Raw genomic sequence first — 12,597 nt, forward strand, 5'->3', positions numbered from 1 at the left:
TCAACTTCTGAAAGTGAATTTTAAAAAGAAAAAACCCTCAGTGATGCAAATACTTCATGGGAGAATAAACATTTACAAGTGTCATTGAGATATTTAATAGTTATAATATATTAGGATGCCTTTGATTCAGAGATTTCAGAATGTCTGGAACTTAAAAATACCACAATGATTCACATTATGCATATCTGTAGGGGTTCTTTTAATGTCTTATAGCTGTTTCATTTTTATCCATGATTTTCTATTGAGGTTCTATTGAGCTAATTTTATGAAAAGGTCCTATAAAGTTCCAGATGAATCTTCTCTCGTAGATCTCATTTTATGAGTAATAAGGAATAGTTACTGCTTTTGGTCATTATGTATAATACGAACTTTAGTTATTTCTATCCATGGATTTATATATGTAAACCAGCTTCTTTCTGGGCCACACCAAAGAAGCAGGTGTCTTTCTTTTTTTGGTATCTCAGAGAGACTGGGCCCTGCATAAAATTTAACATGGGTAACTCAGCATGACATACCCTACTCTGGCATTTGATTCTGAGGAAGCAGTTTATGGAGGTTGAAAAGGGCTATTCCAGAATATAAGGTTATATATGTGATATGGAACTTGTCTTATATACAAATTATGTGTTGTATTGGGCTGTTGTATTGTCCTGTTACTATTGTGTATGGCTGTCTGTAGCAGAAAAGATCCAAATAATGATTCCCCACTCCAAACCCACTGTATTAACAATAAAAATGTCCCGTTACCCTATATACCAAGAAATTCTGAGATAGGGTAGCTCCAGCATTGTTAATTTGTTGGCTCATTGACTCATTCAGAACTCAGGTTCATTTCATTGTGTTTTTCTCCACTATTTCTCTTTTTGTCCTTGGCTGGTTTTCCTCAGGGTTACAAAAATGGCTGCTGGGGTCCCAGGAATAACATGCAGATACTATAATGTCCAATAGTAGGAGAAGGGTCATTCATCCCATGTGTCTCTTTATTTGGAGTTTAACTTTTTCTGAAGTCTCCAGCAGACTATGTCTACCGATTGGAACTGAGTGATATGTTCATGCCTAAACCAGTTGCTGGCAAAGAAAACAGGATCATCCTAATTGTATTCTTAATCAGGATTTACCTTGAGTCATATAGGGAAGATGGACAGTTGAGTTAAATTGGGACCACTCCTGGTAAGGAGGAAGGGTGGTTTCTTGTTGGACAAAAACGAATGACTCTCTGTGAAGAATAAAGAAAGTGATGGAGAGAGAGTGAGAGAGAAAAAAATAGTTCACGAAAATCAAGCTCAGAGATGATTCTCTATAGGAACAGATGGGACTTACAGCTATAGGAAGCAGGTGGCAACAGAGGAGACAGACTTTATTTTTAGCCACCCTAAGTGGGCCTCTCTGCACATCAGGTCAGGACTGTGGGTAAAACAGAAAGGGCCTTTGGAAGCCTCCTTGTATCGGTCATTGAGCTATTGTCAATTTTGTTTTTTCTTTTTAAAAACAAATTAAGATGATTTTTACAATGAAAGCTCACAAGCTGTGGGTGCAGTGTTTAAATAACTTGCTTAGGTTAACATGATAAATTGGATTATTCCCTTTCCCCAAAGAGCCTGGAAACAGAAAGGGGAGTAGTCTGGAGTTCATGCCTAATATTCCCCATCAGCCATCCATTAATCCATCCATCCATTCATTCCTTCACAAATACTTATTGAGCACCTATGTGCCAGGCATCATTTTAAACACTATAGTTAACCCTGAATTAAGTATAGAAAGTCTTTGTCCACATGAAACTTAAAGTCAGTGGGAACAGACAATACACAAACCACCAAATAAATGTATAAAGAACAGATGGTTATAAGTTCTATGAAGAAAAATAAAGCAATGTAAAGTAGAGGTGTAGTGAGTTTGGTATTTTATATGATGTGCTCAGGGAAGGTCTTATTAAAAGAGTATTTAATTGGAGACTTGAAGAAGGGAGTGGTCATGAGAATATCTAAGAGTAGAATGCTCCAGGTAGAGGGGAAGATATAAAGATCCTAAAGTGGAAGGTTGCTTGGAGGCTAAGAAGGACAGTGTGATTGGAGCAGAGAGGAAGAAGAGAAGTAACAGGGGATGAGCTCAAAGAAGTAACAGGAGCCAGATCAGGCATTGTAGGCCAGTGATTCTCAAAGTGTGGTCCCCAGACCCACAGCATCAACATCACCTGGAAACTTGTTAGAAATGCAAATGTTGGGCCCCATCCAGGCTTTCTTGAATCAGAGGATGTGGGTGGAGTCTAGAAATCTATGTTTTAATAAGCCTCTAGAAAGTTTGAGAACAAGCGTTGTAGGCTATTGTAAAGATTTTGTATTTTTTTCTGAGTGGAATGGGGTTATATTGGAGGGTTTTGAGCAAAAAACCCATAATCAGATTTTCATTTAAAAATGATAACTCTGGCTGCTTTGTTAAAAATAAACTATGGAGAAACAAAAGAAAGAAGCAAATAAATCAGTTGCAGATTACTATAATAGTCTGAGCAAGAAGTGATGGTGGCTTGGGCTAGAATGGTGGTGACAAGTGGTTGAATTCTGCATGTATTTTGAAGAGAGAGTCAACGGGAATTGTTGATGGATCATACGTAAAATGAGAGTTAGCAGAGATATAAGTGTGACTCCAAAGTTTTTAGCCTGAGCAACTGGAAGGATGGAATTATTCCTTACTGAGATGTGGAAACTGTAGGGGAAGATAGTTTAAGGGCTAAAATCAGGAGTGCAGTTTGGTAATGTTAAATTTTAAAATGGCTATGCCAAGCAGGCAGTTCAGGGGAGTGGTTTGGGCTGGAGATAAAAACTTGGGAGTCGTCAGGGTATATGTGATATTTAAAAGCATGGCCTGGATGAGATCATCTAGAGGATGAGTAGAGATGGAGAAGATGCCCTAGAGCTGAATCTGAATATTTAGAGGCTGGAGGAGGTGAGGAACCAGCAAAGGAGACTGAGAAGGAGTAAACAGTGAGATTGGAGAAGAAAGGAGAAATGGTGCCCTGGAAACCAAATTCAGATTCAAGAAAAAGAGAGTGAGGCACTTGCCTTGGGTGCAAAATTTAAGAGGGGAACCAAGAAACTCAGTAATCAAGATAATTGATATTGTAATATAATATTAAACAATACAAATTATTAAAAATCTGTGATAAAATGTAGGGAATTATCTCTTACAAATCTCTTAATACTTGGAGGGTATCAGCCTGGAGTTGTCATTTTCATGTTTTCTTTTTTTTAGTTTTTTTATTCCTGAAAGTAAGTGGCTATTAGGATCATTTGTCATGGGAAAAATAGCCATTTAATTTTTTAGTTTAGTCAAATTAGCAAATGCTATAATTAAAATATAGTCAAATGAAATGTTTTATGTTATATGTTAGCTAAATAAATATACACTGACTAAATTTTTCACATTTCAGAGAATGCTCTTAGTGACAGGTAAACCCAGCCAGAGCGTGTGCCTTGGATGCTCTCTTTTCTTTCTTATTTTCTGCTATTATTATAGAAACCCTGCTATGAGAATGGGCTGAGGAAGTGCAGCCAAAGTTAGTCGGGGCCAGCCTGCCCATGGGGGCCTAGACATTTCAAAGAAGTTGGAAGGAAGGAGCAAAATCTTAGGGCTATGCTAGATGTCAATGGGGGCATACACAGTGCCGAGGAACCTACAGAAGTGTCGCAGGGCTAGACTAGTACATATACGAAAGTTCCACTTGGGAAGGGTCACAAACTGCTAGCCTGGGTTTCAAAGTGCCAGATTTTTTTTTTTTTTTTTTTTTTTTTGGAAACCACTAAGATGTCCATCTTTAAGGGAAACTATTCAAATCTCTAGTCTCTTAGAGATGATTCATCTCTAAGTCATTTTATACTTTTGAAATTTGTCAGTGATATAATGGGAGCAAAGTTTTTCCTGAGAGAAGACATAGGCTGTTTGTTTCTTGCAAAGGAAGTGAAAAATGAGGAAACCATCTGGCATTTGCTCAAAATATCTAGATAATTGAGGCCAAAGTATCTTTTAGCTTAATTTTACATCAATGAACATCCTTTATGCCCCTTCCAAATTTGCTATGTAGAAAGTAGCTTAAGGAAAGAGTCTGAAATTTACTAATAAGAATTTTGAAATACAATGGTTATTAAGACTATTGGATGGTGTTCTCCATTATCCCTAGCAATTCTGCTATCCTTGAATTTAATATATGTGTATATATATATTAATTGAAGTGACGTTCTTTAAGAATGTTTATAGATTAAAAACTGCTTTTATTAAAAATTTCATAGCATTGATCAGATATTTTCCACAGGTGATGTGATCTCTCTGCTATCTCTCAAAATTTGCATTTCAAAGCTGATTGATAGACTTTGTGAGATGAAGTTGATGTCCTTTCTGTACAACAGAGATGTAGGATGAATCTCTGCTGAAGAAAGATTATTTACTCCCAAGGTTATTTCATAAATTTACTTTTGCATTTCTCAATCAGAATCATATGTTTTCTACCACATCTGAAAGCTCTGTTATTAAAGTTCACATTTCTTGGGAAAAAGGATTTAAAAGACATTTAATAGCTAGGATTCTTCTTCTTCATAAGTGTATATAGTATTGTTTTATTATTCATTAAGAAATATGATTATTTGATGATATTTTTCATGAAGTCAAGGGATGCATACTACCTTTCATTCCTAGTTTTAGTCTGGGTATAGATCACTTTTTGTTTTACTGAGAATAAATTAAAAAGATTTGAGAAACACTGTAATTTCCTAAAGAAAAATGTTTATTTATGAGAAAATAGTATTAATAGTCAAGCAAATTTGAAATCATTGCATCAAAGACATGCCAGTATATTTAGCTGGGTTCTATAATTCTTGTTTTTGCCTAGCGTGTAAAGTTTGCTGTCACTTTTGCATCAAAATTTTCTTTAAATTACGTCATCCTAAATGATATGGAAAGATTATATGTCATGTCTTCTATTTATTTAAAAAAACTTTTTAAAGACAGTCTTGCTATGTTGCCCAGGCTGGGTTCCGGCAATCTTTGCCTCAGCCTCCTGAGTAGCTGGGATTACAGGTGCATGACACCTCACCTGGCTGTCATGTCTTTTAAAATTTAGAATTGGATGATTCAATAAGGGCCTAGATTTGAAGCAAGCAATTTTACTCAGAGCACTACAAATATAGAATTTTATGGTTTTGCTGGGAAATATATAATAAGAATTACACGACAGGAACTTAGTTTTGCACTTTGTATTTTATATTTTAAAAATATATTCCCACTCCTCCTCCTCCTCCAATTTCTCCTCCTTTTTGACTATATGTTCAACTTGATTTTGAACAGAAATGGTAGAAACCACTATAGTTAATTAGTGAAACTGGAGATGAGTAGTGGTTTTCCTTAGTTGAAGAATTAACATGATTCCTAATTTATATTTCTCTTCCTTAAGCCATTCCTTAACTAGCCACCAACTGAAAATAACTCTGGGTTATTTTGAATGAAATTTGCTTATTTTTTCTATGTCTTAAAAAACCTGATTTAGAAAGACCAGGTTTACCTTTCTACTTTAAATAATTATAAAACGGGCCGGGTGTGGTGGCTCGCGCGTGTAATCCCAACACTTTGGGAGGCTGAGGCGGGCGGACCACGAGGTCAGGAGTTCAAGACCAGCATGAACAACATAGTAAAACTCTGTCTCCTCTAAAAATACAAAAATTAGCCAGGCATGGTGGTGCATGCCTGTGATCCCAGCTACTCAGGAGGCTGAGGCAGGAGAATTGCTTGAACCTGGGAGGTGGAGGTTGCAGTGAGCGAAGATTGTGCTATTGCACTCCATCCAGCCTAGGTGACAGAGCGAGACTCTATTTCAAAAAACAAAAACAAAACCAAAACCAACCAACCTACCAACCAAACAAAAAAACAACCTATAAAACTGGGGGAAAAATTAAAGAAGAATTTTCAAGACATTGACATCAGGCAACGAAGGACAATGATTGCTGAGAGATGGGAAACTAAAGAGATGGGTTCTACGACTGCCTCAGCTGACTGTCCAGAGAGAGTTTTAAGGCCACCGCACAGGGCAGGAGGACCCAAGTGGATTTTGGGAGTCTATATGAATTCTATACTCAGAGAAAATATTTTTTTTAAAACAATGGCAAGATTAGGAAATCAGATACGTGAGGCCTGGAAGCATTTATTCCTAGTAGAACTATACTGTAAGAAATATTCATGGAAGTCTTTCAGGCAGAAGGAAGGTGATAATAGATGAAAGTATAGATTTATAGAAAAAAATGAAGGCTACAGGATCAGTAACTATGTAGACAAATATATTTCAATCTCTTTAAGAGATAATTAACCATTTAAGGCAAAATAATAACATGTTTTGTGGTTTATGATATAAGCAGAAGTAAAACATCTAAGAAAAATAGAAAAAAGGCCAGGGAAAAGATAAATAAAAGTATATTGTTATAAGGTTTTCATACTCTCCATGAAGTGGCATAAATGTTATTCAAAAGTATACTGTGATAAGTTACAGTACAAACCCTAATGCAATCACTAAACAACACAGCGAAAGGCCTTATCTAGCAAATCAACAAAAGAGATAGAGGAAATCATGAAAACTACTCAATTAATCCAAAGGCAATTGGACAATGAGGAAAATGGCAGCAAAAAACAGATGGGACAAACAGCAAGCAAAGAGCAAATGGCAGACTTAAACCAAATATTTCTTATTACACTAAATATAGATGATCTCAATATTCCATTTAAAAGGCAGATATTGTCAGATTAGATAAAAAAGCAAGACCCTACTTGTATACAAGAAACACAAAGTATAAAGTCAAAAATACATTGCAAGTGAAACTAATGATCACGGAAATGCAAATCAAAACCACAATGAGATACCACCTTACTCCTGCAAGAATCGCCATAATAAAAAAATTTAAAAATAGTTGATGTTGGTGTGGATGCGGTGGACAGGAACACTTCTACACTGCTGGTGGGAATGTAAACTAGTGCAACCACTATGGAAAACAGTGTGGAGATTCCTTGAAGAACTAAAAAGTATAACTACTGTTTGATCCAGCAATCCCACTACTGGGTATCTACCCAGAGGAAAAGAAGTCATAATGCAAAAAAGATACTTGCATATGCATGTTTATAGCAGCACAATTTGCAATTGCAAAAACATGGAACCAACCCATATGCCCATCAATCAATGAGTGGATAAAGAAGCTGTGGTGTCTCTCTCTCTCTATATATGATGGAATACTACTCAACCATAAAAAGGAATGAATTAGTGACATTTGCAGCAACCTGGATGAGATTGGAGACTATTATTCTAAGTGAAGTAACTCAGGAATGGAAAACCAAACCTGATGTTCTCACTCATAAGTGGGAGCTAAGATATGAGGATGCAAAGGCATAAAAATGATGCAATGGACTTTGAGGACTCAGGGGGAAAGGAAGGAAAGTGGGTGAGGGGTAATAGACTACAAATAGGGTGCAGTGTATACTGCTCAGGTGACGAGTGCACAAAAATCTCACCAATCACCGCTAAAGAACTTACTCATGTAACCAACACCACCTGTTCCCCAATAACCTATGGAAATTAAAACAAATATATTTTGTGTATATGTGTGTGTGTGTGTGTGTGTGTGTGTGTATATATACACATTACAAGTGAAAGGATGGGAAAAGATATACAATGCTAATTAAACAAAACTTGGAGTAATTATATTAAAATCAGATGAAGTACCAGTAAGAGAGACAAATCACCTGGAACAGAAATAGCATAAAGTCATTCCTTTATGTGAGTCTAAAATAAAAATATTATAAAGACTAAACTTTGTCCTGATCTCACTCAGCAATGTAATTCTTTAATAACAGTTTTTTAAACTGTAGATATAGCATGTTGTTCTATGTATATCTTTCCATTAAAATGTTCTCTTTTCAAGACTGAAAGAGAGAGACAGAGATAGGGAGAGAGAGAGGGAGAGGGAGAAGAGTTTGCATCAAAGGAAGCACAAAAACACAGAATGAATTCTGTCTATACAGCTGATTTGAGTGAGAAGAATAGACAGATAGACAGGGACAGTTTTCTTTCTTTTCTCATGAGGATCCCTCCTCTTTTCATTTTTTTTTTTCCCTTTGGAGTTCTACAAATGCTGTGAGCTTCCTCCCAAGCACATATAGGTAACCTCATTTCACCTGATGGTAAGTTCACCTTTCCAGTTGCTTAGGCTAAGAGCCTTCGTATCATCCTTGAATCTTCTTTCACACGCCTAATCTTATTGTATGTACTGTTCATTCCTTCTTCAAATATACCCAGAATATGGCATCTTATCACCTTCATTCCAACCACGTGGTTTGAGCCCCAATCACTGCAATGATCTTTTATATGGATTCCCTGCTTTTGCCCTTGCCCCTCGGTAATATGCTTTACCCCTTTAATGTCAAATCATGTCCTTTTCTCTTCCACACACCTCCTCCCCCACCCCATGATTCTCTCTTGTTTGTAAAATCTGAAAACCTTACAATGGTCCATAAAACCCAGAATAATCTCGTCCCCCATTTCTCCTCTGCCATCCTCTTCTACTCTTCCCTTTGTTCACTCTGCCCTAATCACTGGCCTCAGTTTTGTTCCTCCAACACACCCCGACCTCTTTAGGGCTTTACACTGCCTATTTGCTCTGCCTGGAGCACTTTCCTTCCAGATATCCTCATGGCTAACTCCTTCACCTCATTCAAATATCTATTAAATGTTAACCTCTTAATGAGGTCTATTTGAAACACTCCCTCCTCATTCCCTAACTCTGCTTACTCTATTATATACAGTAGCATTTATTTCCTTCTAACCTAAGTCTAATTGACTTATTTATTATGCTTATTATTTATTATCAGTCTCTCCACACTGGTATAGAAGGGTCTGAGAGCTGAGATTTTTGTCTGTTTGGTTCACTGATGCATTCCAAGACCCTAGAACAGTGCCTAGTGTAAAGTAACTCAATATTTATTAATGATTGAATGGCCATTCTCAGGAAAGAATAAAGGACATTGTCAGAAAAAACCTAACATGTTTCATCTTTTCTGTCAAACTGTCTACCACAGTGCCATATGAATCTTAATTTATATGATCAGTTGGCAAACATCTAAAGATGGCACTTTGGCAGATGAGAGAGTGACCAGAGATTTTGGCTATATCTAAAATTGTTTTATTTTTGTTATATGTCTAAGGTAGAAGGATTCTATTGTTTCTATTTGAATGCAATTATTGTACAGTTAAATGACTAATGCATTATTAGCCTGTTTGGTCTAAGTGGGTGAAGTTTTATCTGTCTATTGTCAATTGTCAATCATGGGGGAAGGAATTACATCTCTTAAAACAAGAAGTTTCTCTGGGTTTTTGAGTTCTTGAGAATCACTCTTAGCCTTTAGCAGAAGGTCTGAAGGTATGTAACTGGTAGTTCCTTTGTAGAGAGTTTAAAAATGGCACCCTTCACATGAACAGAGATTTTGAACAAGAAATTAAGCTGCTGAAGCGCTGATGTACTTGAGAGTGGTTTCACTGGACACATACGCATGTGTGCACACATATGCATCCTGGTGAGAAAAGATCTCTCACTCCCACTATCATACTCTCCATTCAGGACAGTTGTAGAACAGGATGACAGGACAAGTAAGCTGAGATCAAAGTCAGCCATGGTAGGAGATGACCATTCTCTTTTAGGCTTTGAGTTTTGTTTAAAGGAGAGAGTTTCTTCAATACTTTCCTCAGCTCTGGTTGGCATTTGTAGTTTGAATTTGCTATGCATTTACCTTGTAATCTGTGTAACGTGCTATGTTTGAAGTAACCAAGAGTTATAATTGCGTTGTCTTGCTCTTTACTGCAATTCATCTCCCTGTTTGATGTGGTGGCTGTATTATCCTTTGAGCTCATTGAGTACTGGAGCCATATACTCTATTTCTTTCATAGTCTCCCATTATGATAGTGTTACTTGCAAATGACCTAGACTGTGGCGGCAGCAAACACAGTAGCAAGACCAACTATATCAACTGCCATTTATTAATCATCTGCTGTGTAACAGGAAATACACTAGATGCTTTACAAACTTGTAAAAATACGTTGTTGGGTTATCTTTTATTTTCTATTGTTTTCTCAGACCTCATGACAATTTATCTGGAGGAGACATATTTGCTTTTTACCTGCCATATTCAATACAGAGAATGGACAGGGGGTGACAAGTACAGGAGTGTAGAATGTGTACAGTCACTACCAACTAATCCACGAATAGAAAATAGATTCAATCTGTGGCCCGAGAAACAGAGCAATAAGCTGTGGGTTGGCTGACGGAATTTCATAGAGAGCCCTTTGGTTAGTGTAACTAAAAGATGAGGGATGGATGCTAAGCCTTCCCAAATAACTTCTGATAATCAACTGTGGATTGGTAGTTCAATGAATTGTGAAAATGATTTTGAACCCTTTAATAATTTGTATTTTTTGCATGTCGCTTTTTCTATCGGGATAAATGTCAAAGCAAAATTTACCAATTTTCTATTGGTTCCTTTCTCTAGAAATTGTTTTCTTTTCTTTCCACTGTTGTAGTTCACATTTGATCCCCACAAACTCCAGGACACAGTCAGAGTTTTTTACTGAAATTTGACTACATTACGTCATTGTTGAAGCTTGGAGAATGAACATTTTGTGACACAGATTTTCACTGCCAAGTTATTTGCAAATAGTAATGAGAAAGTAGCATTTTTAAATGAAAACCAGACTATTCCCAATCTCCTACTTTGTTTTGTGGATTTGAAATGACAATTGGCTTCTCATTAACTTTATAGTCACAAATTCCCTCCCATCTGCATTGTCATTGCTTTGGCTGAATTCCTCATACTCTACTCCCTGGATCAATCATTAACTCATTTATTCAACACTTACTTAGAGTATTTACTTTGGTCTATGTTCTGTCCCCAGGACTTGAAAGCACAAAAATAAGTCAGAAATGTACTTTATCTTCGAGGAGCACTCCCGTCCTTATGAGGAGGAAGTAGATACATCTATGAGGTCCAGGGGGAAACCAAATATTATACTGGATCTCTTTTTCTTTTTCTTTTCTTTTGCTTTTTGGTAGAGGTTCTGGGGAGGTTACTCTGGGTATCATAAAGAGAATCTAGTATCAGGAACTGGTTGCACAGGTGTTAGAGGGCTGGAAAATCACAGAAGAGAGACTGAGGTACCCCAGAGAGAAAGTATTAATAACTGTAGAAAACACCTATCACCTGAAAAGTGAGGGAACACAAGGGAGGAGATTAGAGTTACCAGACCCCAGAAGCTCAAAGAAGGGCCCTGTAAAACTGCTATTCATATCTATGAGGCTCACGAAGAGGCTGTGATCACCAAGAGAAGATGGAATCTGCTGCTGCTCTGGGAAGGAACAGCAAGCAAGTGGAAAGAATCAAGTGGCATCTCTCTCCCCTGCCTTCCTGTCTCCTATTCCCCGTATTGACAGAATTCAACATGGAGGCAGTGATAAAGGAATCTAGGAAATGTAGTTGTCTCAGTCCCAGCCACATCATCACAGAGAAGAGTCAAGAAGGGTAGAGAAAAAATCTAAATAACCGGCATGGCATTTAAACAAAAACTGAAATTGAAATAAGGTGTGAATAGGTAGGTCGGCTAATTGAAATATATGGTGGCGATCATGAGGATCCTGGAGGACACTGTCTGGTCCTACCTTGGGGAGAATCAGTAATTCTTACCTCACAGCAGGAGTGGTGCTGGAAATGAGCCTTGAAAGACAACACAACACCTATTTAGGCATTCATTAGGCAGAAGGCCGAGCCAGCACCAAGGCTTGAACCAAAAGCCGGGTGTTTAGGGGGTTTTGCCAAATGATGCTGAATGACTCAAGATTAGGGTTTGGGAAGGGAGAGGAAAGGGGACACAGCCAAGGATTCATACATTTAGCCAATATTTGTTAAAAACTTACCATGTCCCGTGTAGTATGCTGCACACTAATTTACATCATTGGAGAAGGTGGACAAGACTCCTGCCATAGGAAATTTCCACACCCATACCTGAAACAAGCAACCATCACACACACAGAGAAAGAAAAATAACTACAAAATGCAGCAAAGGCAATAAATGGGGGTGCTGTGGTGGAGAATAAATGAAGACCACCTAATTTAGTCCAGTTAGTCTGAGAAGGTCTATTTAAGTTGATACTTGAAGGATGAAAAAGAACAAACTACTTGAAGTGTCTGGGAAAGATTAGTGAGCATTATGCTAGTCCTTAAAACCAACAGAAGGCCAGGGTAACTGGAGAATACACATACACACACACAATCATACATATACTTTCTTTGTTCTTTGCAAAAAAGGAAAAAAAATACATATTTCATTAGCTAGAGCCAGAGAGTGCCTCAGCTACAAGGACCTCTGTCTAGGTCAAGCTAAACATCATAAAAGGGACTGGAGAGGTAGGAAGGACCTGGTCACAGATGACTCTATGTGCAGTGTCAGGATGGGAATCGGTTCCATGGCAATGAAGAGCCCTGGCACAGGTTTAAACTGAGCCATGTTGACATCTTTTTTTGTGTTAGAAGAAT

This window comes from Macaca nemestrina, chromosome 5, assembly GCF_043159975.1.
Source record: "Macaca nemestrina isolate mMacNem1 chromosome 5, mMacNem.hap1, whole genome shotgun sequence".
In the NCBI taxonomy this organism is placed as follows: domain Eukaryota; kingdom Metazoa; phylum Chordata; class Mammalia; order Primates; family Cercopithecidae; genus Macaca; species Macaca nemestrina.